At 38.1% G+C, this 12,103-nt stretch overlaps 1 protein-coding gene across 44 annotated transcripts in view; it reads right to left on the bottom strand.

The window, feature by feature from the left end:
• Positions 1 to 12,103, bottom strand: part of KEL (Kell metallo-endopeptidase (Kell blood group)) — a 311,760-nt gene that overhangs the window by 39,210 nt on the left and 260,447 nt on the right. For 3 of the 44 annotated variants that reach the window (XM_049094736.1, XM_049094741.1, XM_049094744.1), the window contains one exon: positions 11,145 to 11,266. The exons of the other annotated variants lie outside the window; for them this stretch is intronic. The gene's annotated coding sequence lies outside the window, so the exon portion shown is untranslated. The remainder of the gene's footprint in view (positions 1 to 11,144; positions 11,267 to 12,103) is intronic. 44 annotated transcript variants of the gene reach the window in all.

Below are 12,103 nucleotides of genomic sequence, written 5' to 3'. Positions count from 1 at the left end.
CTTTTTTTTTTTTTTTAATTTTTTTTTAATTTTTAATTTTTTTTTAATTGGTGTTCAATTTACTAACATACAGAATAACACCCAGTGCCCGTCACCCATTCACTCCCACCCCCCGCCCTCCTCCCCTTCCACCACCCCTAGTTCGTTTCCCAGAGTTAGCAGTCTTTACGTTCTGTCTCCCTTTCTGATATTTCCCACACATTTCTTCTCCCTTCCCTTATATTCCCTTTCACTATTATTTATATTCCCCAAATGAATGAGAACATATAATGTTTGTCCTTCTCCGACTGACTTACTTCACTCAGCATAATACCCTCCAGTTCCATCCACGTTGAAGCAAATGGTGGGTATTTGTCATTTCTAATAGCTGAGTAATATTCCATTGTATACATAAACCACATCTTCTTTATCCATTCATCTTTCGTTGGACACCGAGGCTCCTTCCACAGTTTGGCTATCGTGGCCATTGCTGCTATAAACATCGGGGTGCAGGTGTCCCGGCGTTTCATTGCATCTGTATCTTTGGGGTAAATCCCCAGCAGTGCAATTGCTGGGTCGTAGGGCAGGTCTATTTTTAACTGTTTGAGGAACCTCCACACAGTTTTCCAGAGTGGCTGCACCAGTTCACATTCCCACCAACAGTGTATGAGGGTTCCCTTTTCTCCACATCCTCTCCAACATTTGTTGTTTCCTGCCTTGTTAATTTTCCCCATTCTCACTGGTGTGAGGTGGTATCTCATCGTGGTTTTGATTTGTATTTCCCTGATGGCCAGTGATGCAGAGCATTTTCTCATGTGCATGTTGGCCATGTCTATGTCTTCCTCTGTGAGATTTCTGTTCATGTCTTTTGCCCATTTCATGATTGGATTGTTTGTTTCTTTGGTGTTGAGTTTAAGAAGTTCTTTATAGATCTTGGAAACTAGCCCTTTATCTGATATGTCATTTGCAAATATCTTCTCCCATTCTGTAGGTTGTCTTTGAGTTTTGTTGACTGTATCCTTTGCTGTGCAAAAGCTTCTTATCTTGATGAAGTCCCAATAGTTCATTTTTGCTTTTGTTTCTTTTGCCTTCGTGGATGTATCTTGCAAGAAGTTACTATGGCCGAGTTTAAAAAGGGTGTTACCTGTGTTCTTCTCTAGGATTTTGATGGAATCTTGTCTCACATTTAGATCTTTCATCCATTTTGAGTTTATCTTTGTGTATGGTGCAAGAGAGTGGTCTAGTTTCATTCTTCTGCATGTGGATGTCCAATTTTCCCAGCACCATTTATTGAAGAGACTGTCTTTCTTCCAATGGATAGTCTTTCCTCCTTTATCGAATATTAGTTGCCCATAAAGTTCAGGGTCCACTTCTGGATTCTCTATTCTGTTCCACTGATCTATGTGTCTGTTTTTGTGCCAGTACCACACTGTCTTGATGACCACAGCTTTGTAGTACAACCTGAAATCTGGCATTGTGATGCCCCCAGATATGGTTTTCTTTTTTAAAATTCCCCTGGCTATTCGGGGTCTTTTCTGATTCCACACAAATCTTAAAATAATTTGTTCTAACTCTCTGAAGAAAGTCCATGGTATTTTGATAGGGATTGCATTAAACGTGTATATTGCCCTGGGTAACATTGACATTTTCACAATATTAATTCTGCCAATCCATGAGCATGGAATATTTTTCCATCTCTTTGTGTCTTCCTCAATTTCTTTCAGAAGTGTTCTATAGTTTTGAGGGTATAGATCCTTTACATCTTTGGTGAGGTTTATTCCTAGGTATCTTATGCTTTTGGGTGCAATTGTAAATGGGATTGACTCCTTAATTTCTCTTTCTTCAGTCTCATTGTTAGTGTATAGAAATGCCACTGACTTCTGGGCATTGATTTTGTATCCTGCCACGCTACCGAATTGCTGTATGAGTTCTAGCAATCTTGGGGTGGAGACTTTTGGGTTTTCTATGTAGAGTATCATGTCATCGGCGAAGAGGGAGAGTTTGACTTCTTCTTTGCCAATTTGGATGCCTTTAATGTCTTTTTGTTGTCTGATTGCTGAGGCTAGGACTTCCAGTACTATGTTGAATAGCAGTGGTGAGAGTGGACATCCCTGTCTTGTTCCTGATCTTAGGGGAAAGGCTCCCAGTGCTTCCCCATTGAGAATGATATTTGCTGTGGGCTTTTCATAGATGGCTTTTAAGATGTCGAGGAATGTTCCCTCTATCCCTACACTCTGAAGAGTTTTGATCAGGAATGGATGCTGTATTTTGTCAAATGCTTTCTCTGCATCCAATGAGAGGATCATATGGTTCTTGGTTTTTCTCTTGCTGATATGATGAATCACATTGATTGTTTTACGGGTGTTGAACCAGCCTTGTGTCCCAGGGATAAATCCTACTTGGTCATGGTGAATAATTTTCTTAATGTACTGTTGGATCCTATTGGCCAGTATCTTGTTGAGAATTTTTGCATCCATGTTCATCAGGGATATTGGTCTGTAATTCTCCTTTTTGGCGGGGTCTTTGTCTGGCTTTGGAATTAAGGTGATGCTGGCTTCATAGAACGAATTTGGAAGTGCTCCATCTCTTTCTATCTTTCCAAACAGCTTTAGGAGAATAGGTATGATTTCTTCTTTAAACGTTTGATAAAATTCTCCTGGGAAGCCATCTGGCCCTGGACTCTTGTGTCTTGGGAGGTTTTTGATGACTGCTTCAATTTCCTCCCTGGTTATTGGCCTGTTCAGGTTTTCTATTTCTTCCTGTTCCAGTTTTGGTAGTTTGTGGCTTTCCAGGAATGCGTCCATTTCTTCTAGATTGCCTAATTTATTGGCGTATAGCTGTTCATAATATGTTTTTAAAATCGTTTGTATTTCCTTGGTGTTGGTAGTGATCTCTCCTTTCTCATTCATGATTTTATTAATTTGAGTCTTCTCTCTCTTCTTTTTAATAAGGCTGGCTAATGGTTTATCTATCTTATTAATTCTTTCAAAGAACCAACTCCTGGTTCTGTTGATCTGTTCCACAGTTCTTCTGGTCTCGATTTCGTTGAGTTCTGCTCGAATCTTTATTAACTCCCTTCTTCTCTTGGATGTAGGATCTATTTGCTGTTTTTTCTCTAGCTCCTTTATGTGTAAGGTTAGCTTTTGTATTTGAGTTCTTTCCAGTTTTTGAATGGATGCTTGTATTGCGATGTATTTCCCCCTTAGGACTGCTTTTGCTGCATCCCAAAGATTTTGAACGGTTGTATCTTCATTCTCATTAGTTTCCATGAATCTTTTTAATTCTTCCTTAATTTCCTGGTTGACCCTTTTATCTTTTAGCAGGATGGTCCTTAACCTCCATGTGTTTGAGGTCCTTCCAAACTTCTTGTTGTGATTTAGTTCTAATTTCAAGGCATTATGGTCCGAGAATATGCAGGGACAATCCCAATCTTTTGGTATCGGTTCAGACCCGATTTGTGACCCAATATGTGGTCTATTCTGGAGAAAGTTCCATGTGCGCTTGAGAAGAATGTGTATTCAGTTGAGTTTGGATGTAAAGTTCTGTAGATATCTGTGAAATCCATCTGGTCCAGTGTATCATTTAAAGCTCTCGTTTCTTTGGAGCTGTTTTGCTTAGAAGACCTATCGAGTATAGAAAGAACTAGATTGAAGTCACCAAGTATAAGTGTATTATTATCTAAGTATTTCTTCACTTTGGTTAATAATTGATTTATATATTTGGCAGCTCCCACATTCGGAGCATATATATTGAGGATTGTTAAGTCCTCTTGTTGAATAGATCCTTTAAGTATGATATAGTGTCCCTCTTCATCTCTCACTACAGTCTTTGGGGTAAATTTTAGTTTATCTGATATAAGGATGGCTACCCCTGCTTTCTTTTGAGGACCATTCGAATGGTAAATGGTTCTCCAACCTTTTATTTTCAGGCTGCAGGTGTCCTTCTGTCTAAAATGAGTCTCTTGTAGACAGCAAATAGATGGGTCCTGCTTTTTTATCCAGTCTGAAACCCTGCGCCTTTTGATGGGGTCATTAAGCCCGTTCACATTCAGAGTTACTATTGAGAGATATGAGTTTAGTGTCATCATGATATCTATTCAGTCTTTGTTTTTGTGGACTGTTCCACTGAACTTCCTCTTAAAGGGGAATTTTAAGAGGCCCCCTTAAAATTTCTTGCAGAGCTGGTTTGGAGGTCACATATTCTTTTAGTTGCTGCCTGTCTTGGAAGCTCTTTATCTCTCCTTCCATTTTGAATGAGAGCCTTGCTGGATAAAGTATTCTTGGTTGCATGTTCTTCTCATTTAGGACCCTGAATATATCCTGCCAGCCCTTTCTGGCCTGCCAGGTCTCTGTGGAGAGGTCTGCTGTTACCCTAATACTCCTCCCCATAAAAGTCAGGGATTTCTTGTCTCTTGCTGCTTTAAGGATCTTCTCTTTATCTTTGGAATTTGCAAGCTTCACAATTAAATGTCGAGGTGTTGAACGGTTTTTATTGATTTTAGGGGGGGATCTCTCTATTTCCTGGATCTGAATGCCTGTTTCCCTTCCCAGATTAGGAAAGTTTTCAGCTAGGATTTGTTCAAATACATATTCTGGCCCTCTGTCCCTTTCGGCGCCCTCGGGAACCCCAATTAAACGTAGGTTTTTCTTCCTCAGGCTGTCGTTTATTTCCCTTAATCTATCTTCATGGTCTTTTAATTGTTTGTCTCTTTTTTCCTCAGTTTCTCTCTTTGCTATCAACTTGTCTTCTAGGTCACTCACTCGTTCTTCCACCTCGTTAACCCTCGTCATTAGGACTTCTAGTTTGGATTGCATCTCATTCAATTGATTTTTAATTTCTGCCTGATTAGCTCTAAATTCTGCAGTCATGAAGTCTCTTGAGTCCTTTATACTTTTTTCTAGAGCCACCAGTAGCTGTATAATAGTGCTTCTGAATTGGCTTTCTGACATTGAATTGTAATCCAGATTTTGTAACTCTGTGGGAGAGAGGACTGTTTCTGAATCTTTCTTTTGAGGTGAGGTTTTCCTTCTAGTCATTTTGCTCAGTGCAGAGTGGCCAAAAGCAAGTTGTATTGGGAAAAAGAGAAAAAGAGAGGAGAGAAAGAAGGAAAGAAAAGACAAGCGAAAAAAAACGAAAAAAAAAGAAGAAAAAGAGAAAGAAAAAGAAGGAGAAAAAAAGGGGGTGGGGGAAGGAAACAAATCAAAAAGCAAAACAAAACAAAAACAAAAACAAAAACAAACAAACAAAAAAAGAACCACCGGGGAGTATCTTCTGATTCTGTGTTCTTTAAGTCCCTTGGCTTCTCCTGGAAGTTGTCAGTCTAGCTGGTGTTCTGGGGGAGGGGCCTGTTGTGCTGATTTTCAGGTGTTAGCAGTTGGGGGAGCTGCTGTGCCCCTGCCTGGTGCAGGGCTCAGGGGGGTTGTTTACCCCGTGAGGCCGCAGGAGGAACAGCCCCAGTGGCGGGGCAGCTCTGGAAACCTGGATTCAGCTCCGGCAGGAACTCCGGAGCTCTCCGTCCGCAGGGCCTGGAGGCTCCCGGGCGGGGCCGCTGATCTGCTCAGCTGGGGCAGGAGCGTCCTTGCTGTCCTGGGCCCTCCCGGCCTCTGCCCCTCCCGGGGGAGGCCGGATAAATTAAATCTTTTCAATACGAGTTTCCCACGCAGTAAGCTGCTAAAAATAACTTTTAAATGATCCTTAGAGATAAAATATGTGGTAAAAAAAAATCTGTCTCTGGCCTTTGGACCTCTAAAATATCATTCTACTTTTTTTTCCAAGTGATTGATCAGTTATTTTTAAAAAATGGTCTTTGGGGGAATAGATATTTCTAAGAGCTGACAAATACTTCCCTACTCCAGGATTTTATAATTGAGGTTCTAAAAGTTGTAGGCATCCTAATTTATAATCTTTTGAATATTGTCAGCTCCTTTTTAGATTCATATATCATCATTATACTGCCATTGAAATGAAAGGTGGGAGCTAATAAATCGTCCTTTTTTTTTTTCTCTGTTATTAGCCAGTATGTTTTTGGTTGTGAAGAACAGAAACCCAACCTGAACTAATTTAGTCAGAAAAGGAGACTGCAAGAAAGGAAGCAGGACAGAAGAATAACTGTGATCATGTTCTCTCCATCTCTCATCACAGCTTCTTTCTAATATTGTCTTCATGTTCTTCTGCCAACTGGCCTCCTCCACATAGGTGGTGACGGCTCTAGGGATGCATGTTCCTTAATTCCCACCATCAAAGAAGTAATGACTCTCCTTCTCCTCATGTTCAGTATGAAAAATGCCAAGAAAGGGCTGTGATTGGGTCAGGGAGATACCTACATCACCAGTTACAATTGGGGTAAGTTGGTGGTCTTTAAGTAATTGGCTTAGCTTGGGGTAGGTGCTTCCTTTACGACCATCATTTGTGATCAGGAGCATAGAGTTGAAAAGAAAATTGCATATTGTTTAAGCCAAATGTTTGCAAAAAGGAAAGAAGCCTTTCCCAAGAGAGGGGCGGGGGGGCTGCCCCAGGGAAGGGAGGAAGGAGTTTTAGGCAAACAAAACAGTCCCTATTCATTATATAACTTTTGCTGATTTGAAATCACCTATTCAGGGATTCTCTTTAAACCCAAGGCAGATTATTATACACCATTCTCAAGTCCAGTCAGTTTTATTACTTCATTTTAGTCCAATTATACTTTTACTACATAGGGCTTCATTTACTAATATATCCCTCAATTGGGATTTTCAAGGTTAACAATATTTTTCTTTTTAAGCATTAACAAATAATTCTTAAAACATCAAATAAGATAGCTAATGTGAAGTAAAATGTGAATTTCTGGCCTTTGCCCATTTCCCCAGATTCAAAATACATAATGAGGTGGGGGACAGGGTGGTGAAATAGATGATGGAGATTACACTTGTCCTGATGAGAACTAGGTATTGTATGGACATGTCAAATCACTGTATTGTATACCTGAAATGCCTATTACACTGTATGTTAACTCACTGGAATTTAAATTAAAACTTAAAATAATAAAAAAAGTACATAATGATGTTTTGCAACTTTCTTTTTCTTCTTTATTTATTTTAAAGTACTCAGTTTTACACATCAGTATACAAAGCATTCCCTTCTATTTAATGGACGCATAATATTCCATTGTGTGGATATACATAATTTGTTTAATTAGTCCCTTTTTAGTAGGCATCAAAGTGTCTTCTAGCTTTGTTATTCCAAAGCAAATGATACGTATGTGTACATTTCCCACAGGGGTACACATATTCTTGTGAATATATCTCTGTACCCTTGTGTGAGTATAACTAGAAAAATGATTCCTAGAAATGGATAGCTGGGTCAAAGAGTATGCCAACAATATTCTTAATTACTCTATTATGGTTAATCATTAAGTTACTGTCTTTTTCATTCTAACCTGTCCTAACTGCTACAATTCCTCTCATTTTTTTTGCTAATAGATATTTTCTATTCTTTACATTTTGATCGTGGTTTTTGAAGTCATTCCATTACAGAGAAATTAGACATTTTTTCTAGAAGTCTATGAAATTATCTTATTGTGCTAGAATATTTTTCTTGCCTCATTTTTTCATATCTACTGTCAGTTTTAGATATTGATGCTTTTATCCATTGAGGCTTTGTGTGGGAATTTTACTGCGTTCATTAAATAAAGGAATCTGTGACCAGTAATTCTGCAATTTTTGATGATGTCTCCAGTTAAGTGTTTTTAAAAATATACTCCGAAACACCATCTACCTGAAATACATCATTGTACTTTCCAGAGAGCCTGTTTTAAACTCTATCATCAAAAGATTTCCTATTTCATTTAAAAGTTAGGATAAAACCCAATCTCAACAGATCCTACCTAGCATACCTGAATGTGAATCTGGTTCCTCAAGACCACTGTTAGGACATCACAGTCATAGGGATACAATCTCTGAGAAGGTATGTGTCTGGACTAATGAATCCGTATCCTGCTGTCTTTGGTCCTTGTTTTGGTTCTGTGTGCTTCTTCTCCCCAACATGCTTCTTAGATTGTGAACTAGCACTGCTGAGTGCTTTTAGTAGGGCTTCCCTGTCTACTTTCTATGAGTTGCCACTTTATCCAGCTTAATAAAATTGCCTCCAATAAATAAATAAATAGATTAAAGGAAGTCTAATGGACTTCCGCTGAGTAAAATGCCTAGGTTTTATTTTGTACATGGACTTTGGGACATTTATGTTGCCTGCTTGATGGCTTCTTTTGTTATTTCCTGATCCTAGCCAGATTCTGGAAAGGTGAAGTGATTCTCTCGTTGAATTTTGGATGAACAAGATCTTACTATATATATATATATATCACACATAGAGAATTTGGATTATAGAGTATCCTAAACACAAAGTTTTTTTAAGCGCTGGAATATCAAAGAAAAAACAAAACAATACTCAAATATTAAAGCATGAAAACATAATATACTCACGTGGCTTAAAATTTTAAAAATACTTTAAAACATTTTTCTCCCCATCTGTTCCCCAGCCACCTGACTTCCCTTCCCCAACAGGTAACCAATGTTATCAATATTCTACTATAGTTTATAGAGATATTTTAAGCATATATGTGCAAATTCTCACAAATGCATTTTTCTCTTTTGTACAAATGGCTATGTATTAAACACATGTCCTACACCTGGCAAAATATCTTGCCCATCATTATATATATATATATATATATATATATACACACACACATTATTTTATATATATACATAAGGGATCACTCTTTTTGCTTTTCCTTTTTCAGTTGGTCCAGATTATTCTACCGTATGGATGTGCCATTGTTTATTTTACTGTTTCCTCACTCATCAATATTTAAGTTGTTTTCAATTTGTTGCTTTTACAACCAATGGTGCATTTTAATAACCAAATACATACACATAATATCCCTGTGGCAGAATATGTGAATGACAATTCCTAGAGGAAGAATTGCTAAGATAAAAGGGTACAAAAGCACTTGTAACTTTGATAGATATTACAAAACTGGCCTTTATGCAGGTTATTTCATGGTATACTACCTTTTTTCCCATGGTGTGTTTTGATATTTGTCAATTTAATAAGTGGGAATGGTATTTTAATGTCATTTTAAATTGCATTAATCTCCTTATAAGCAAAGAGGATGATATTCTGATATGTTCTTATCTTTTGCCCATCTTTTCCTTTTTATTGATTTGTAGAAGTTCTGTATACACTAGGCAAATCAACCTTTCATCCCAGATATATTTCTCAGTTTGTGATTTGTCTATTTACTTTGTTTTGGGTGGTATTAACCACACTGGTTTTCAAAAAGTTCTTCATAAAGTCAGACTTGTCAATCTTTTTTTTTTTTTTTTTTTTTACTTCTATGCTTATGTTATACTTAGAAAGGTCTTATCCATTCCTTTATATATTCTTTTATTTCCTATTTCAATTTATGGTTTAATTTTTACAATTAAACCTCTGCCCAACTTAAAATTTAAAACTTAAAATTTATTCTGATAGGCAGAAATGGATGCAAGTTAATTTTTTCTCTAGATGGTCACCTAATTGTCTCTCCATTATGTTAAATAATCCACTTTTCCCAAATGGCAATACTTGAGTGTTTTGATTATAGCTACATACTGTGTTTTACAGGGTTAGTTCCTCCTCACCCTTCTCTTTCAGATGGTTTTTAGCTATTTTTTCTTGCTTATTTTCCATATACAAACTTTAATCAGCTTGTCTAGCTAAAAAAGGAATACAACTGATTTTTTAAATTTTTTTTCTTATTTATTTATGATAGTCACACACAGAGAGAGAGAGAGAGAGAGAGAGAGAGAGAGGCAGAGACACAGGCAGAGGGAGAAGCAAGCTCCATGCTGGGAGCCTGACACGGGACTCGATCCCGGGTCTCCAGGATCACGCCCTGGGCCAAAGGCAGGCGCAAAACCACTGTGCCACCCAGGGATCCCTACAACTGATTTTTTAATTGGAACTATATATTCTTATGGATAATGTTAGGAGAGAATTGATATCCTTGTTTGTTGATTCCACCTTTCTATTTGTTCACATTTCTTTTATGTTTCTTAGGAATATTTTGAAGTTTTCTTTATGTAAATCTTGACCTTCTCAGCTTTATTCCTAGTAATGTATTATTATTTCTTTGCTGTTGAAGCTTTTGTAAATGGGGTCCTTCTCATCCATCACTTCTTTTAATTGGAACCTTTGGTATGTGTGAAGATTTTGATATCTGAGTATAAATTTCATAGCCAGCCATGTTACTGAGTTACCTTACTGTTTCTTAGTTTATCTTCTTGACTTTTCCAAATATACAATCAAGTTATTTGAAATTAAGGTTAATTTTTTCATATCTTCATTTCTAATATTTTACACCTGCATTTTTGGCTCTTGTCTAATTGCATTGGCTAACATGCCAGAAGTTTTAATTCATTTACTCAGACTTGGAGAAGTATATACATTTAAATTAAAGATATGCCATTTCATGAAGCATGTAATCTGTGATCCATCTCTTCACCAGGAGCACAGAGAAGGTGAAACTCTAAAAAGAGGGTCTGAGCAAAAGGAAGTCCTGTATAAACTCTGAGCCCACAGGCAACAATCCCTTCCCAATTAACCAAATTGCCTCTAGGAAGTGCAAAAACTGATACTAATGTCTTTGCTGACCTCTTCTGGCTAATATGAAATCAGTCAGAAGATGGCAGATTTGATAATTTTTCCTAAGAGTTTTCCTGGACTGTCTGTCTGAAAAGATTTTCCAATATCCCAAAAGTAAATTTTTTTAAAGATTTTATTTATTTAATTGAGAGAGAATGCCAGAGACAGATCGAGCAGAGGGAAAAGAGAAGAGGGAGAAGCAGACTCCCCACTGAGCAGAAAGCCTAACGTGGACCTCTGACCTGAGCCAAAGGAAGAAGTTTAACTGACTGAGCCACCTAGGCACACTCAGAAGTTATTTTTAAATTCCATACTTTTCCTTAATTTCCCTGTCTCTTTCTTTTCTTGTCTTTTTTATAAAACTTCCACATCTTTAGCTCCCCCTTTCCTCCTTCAGATTTTTGGCTGTTTCCACATCCCTGTATCCACAAGTATTACCCCTATTTCTGTACTCCAAACTCATTCAATCCTTGGAATAGGGCAATTGGGAAGTCAATGCTCACCTTGGTTGGAGCAGTTTCACTGGACAATGGGGAGGAGAATCCATCTTGCTGTGGGTGAATAAGTGAATAGAAAGTATGGAAGTAATAACAATGGGTGTGTAATTCTATTTCAGGAAACTTGGCTGCAGAGGAAATATAAATGAATGGTAATTTAATGGTTAAGAAAGAAGAAAAAAGCATATTCATTCATTCATTCATTGTCTAGAGTGTGAAGTAGCCATGCAAATGCACCTCTAATATCTCTAATAGCAGGGTTTGTAACTGATTAACAGCCCCAGCTGCTGTGCTCTGAAAAGCTTTTCATGCTGCGTTGTAGCATCACATAGCTACTCCCCACTGATGATTGCGGGTGGCGGGGTACTAAAGCAGGTCTTCTGTTCCTGGGACGTTTAGGACAGCTCAGATGGGTGAGTTAGGTTCAAGAATAACCCAACGCTTTGTTGAACTTTATTAGGATGGTGCACTGTGTCAGACTTTGTCACCCAACCTTCTCACCTGCCCTCTCTCCTTCACAATGCTCATACTTGTATGATGATCTAATGGCTCTCCCTAACTTCCCAGCCCCAGGATTCCTCTCTTTTCTTCCTCATAGACATTTTCCCTAAGAAATTTCTTGGACTTCGGATGCTGCTTTGTGTCTACTTCTTGGAGGACCCAGTCCAACACAGTGGAATGACATTGAGTGGGTTTGAAGAATAAGAACAAGGATGGAAGAAGAAAACTTGATTTCCCTTTACTTTTTCTACAGATTCTGCTCCAGACTTTCTAGTTTTTGTGTATCTGCCAGCCACATGTTCAGCTACCTTATCACAGCTCTACTCTCATTATCTTCATTCTCTCTATGGGATCCCTGACCTTGTCCCAACTCTGAACTTTCCATCTAGCTTTCAACCTAAGAAAACCAAAGTCACCTAAGTAAAATTGGTGCACTCCAAGGTGGGCAACATCATACCTTCCCA

Source organism: Canis lupus, chromosome 16 (genome assembly GCF_003254725.2).
Source record: "Canis lupus dingo isolate Sandy chromosome 16, ASM325472v2, whole genome shotgun sequence".
Taxonomy (NCBI): Eukaryota; Metazoa; Chordata; class Mammalia; order Carnivora; family Canidae; genus Canis; species Canis lupus.
This window is presented reverse-complemented; position numbering and strand designations above follow the sequence as displayed.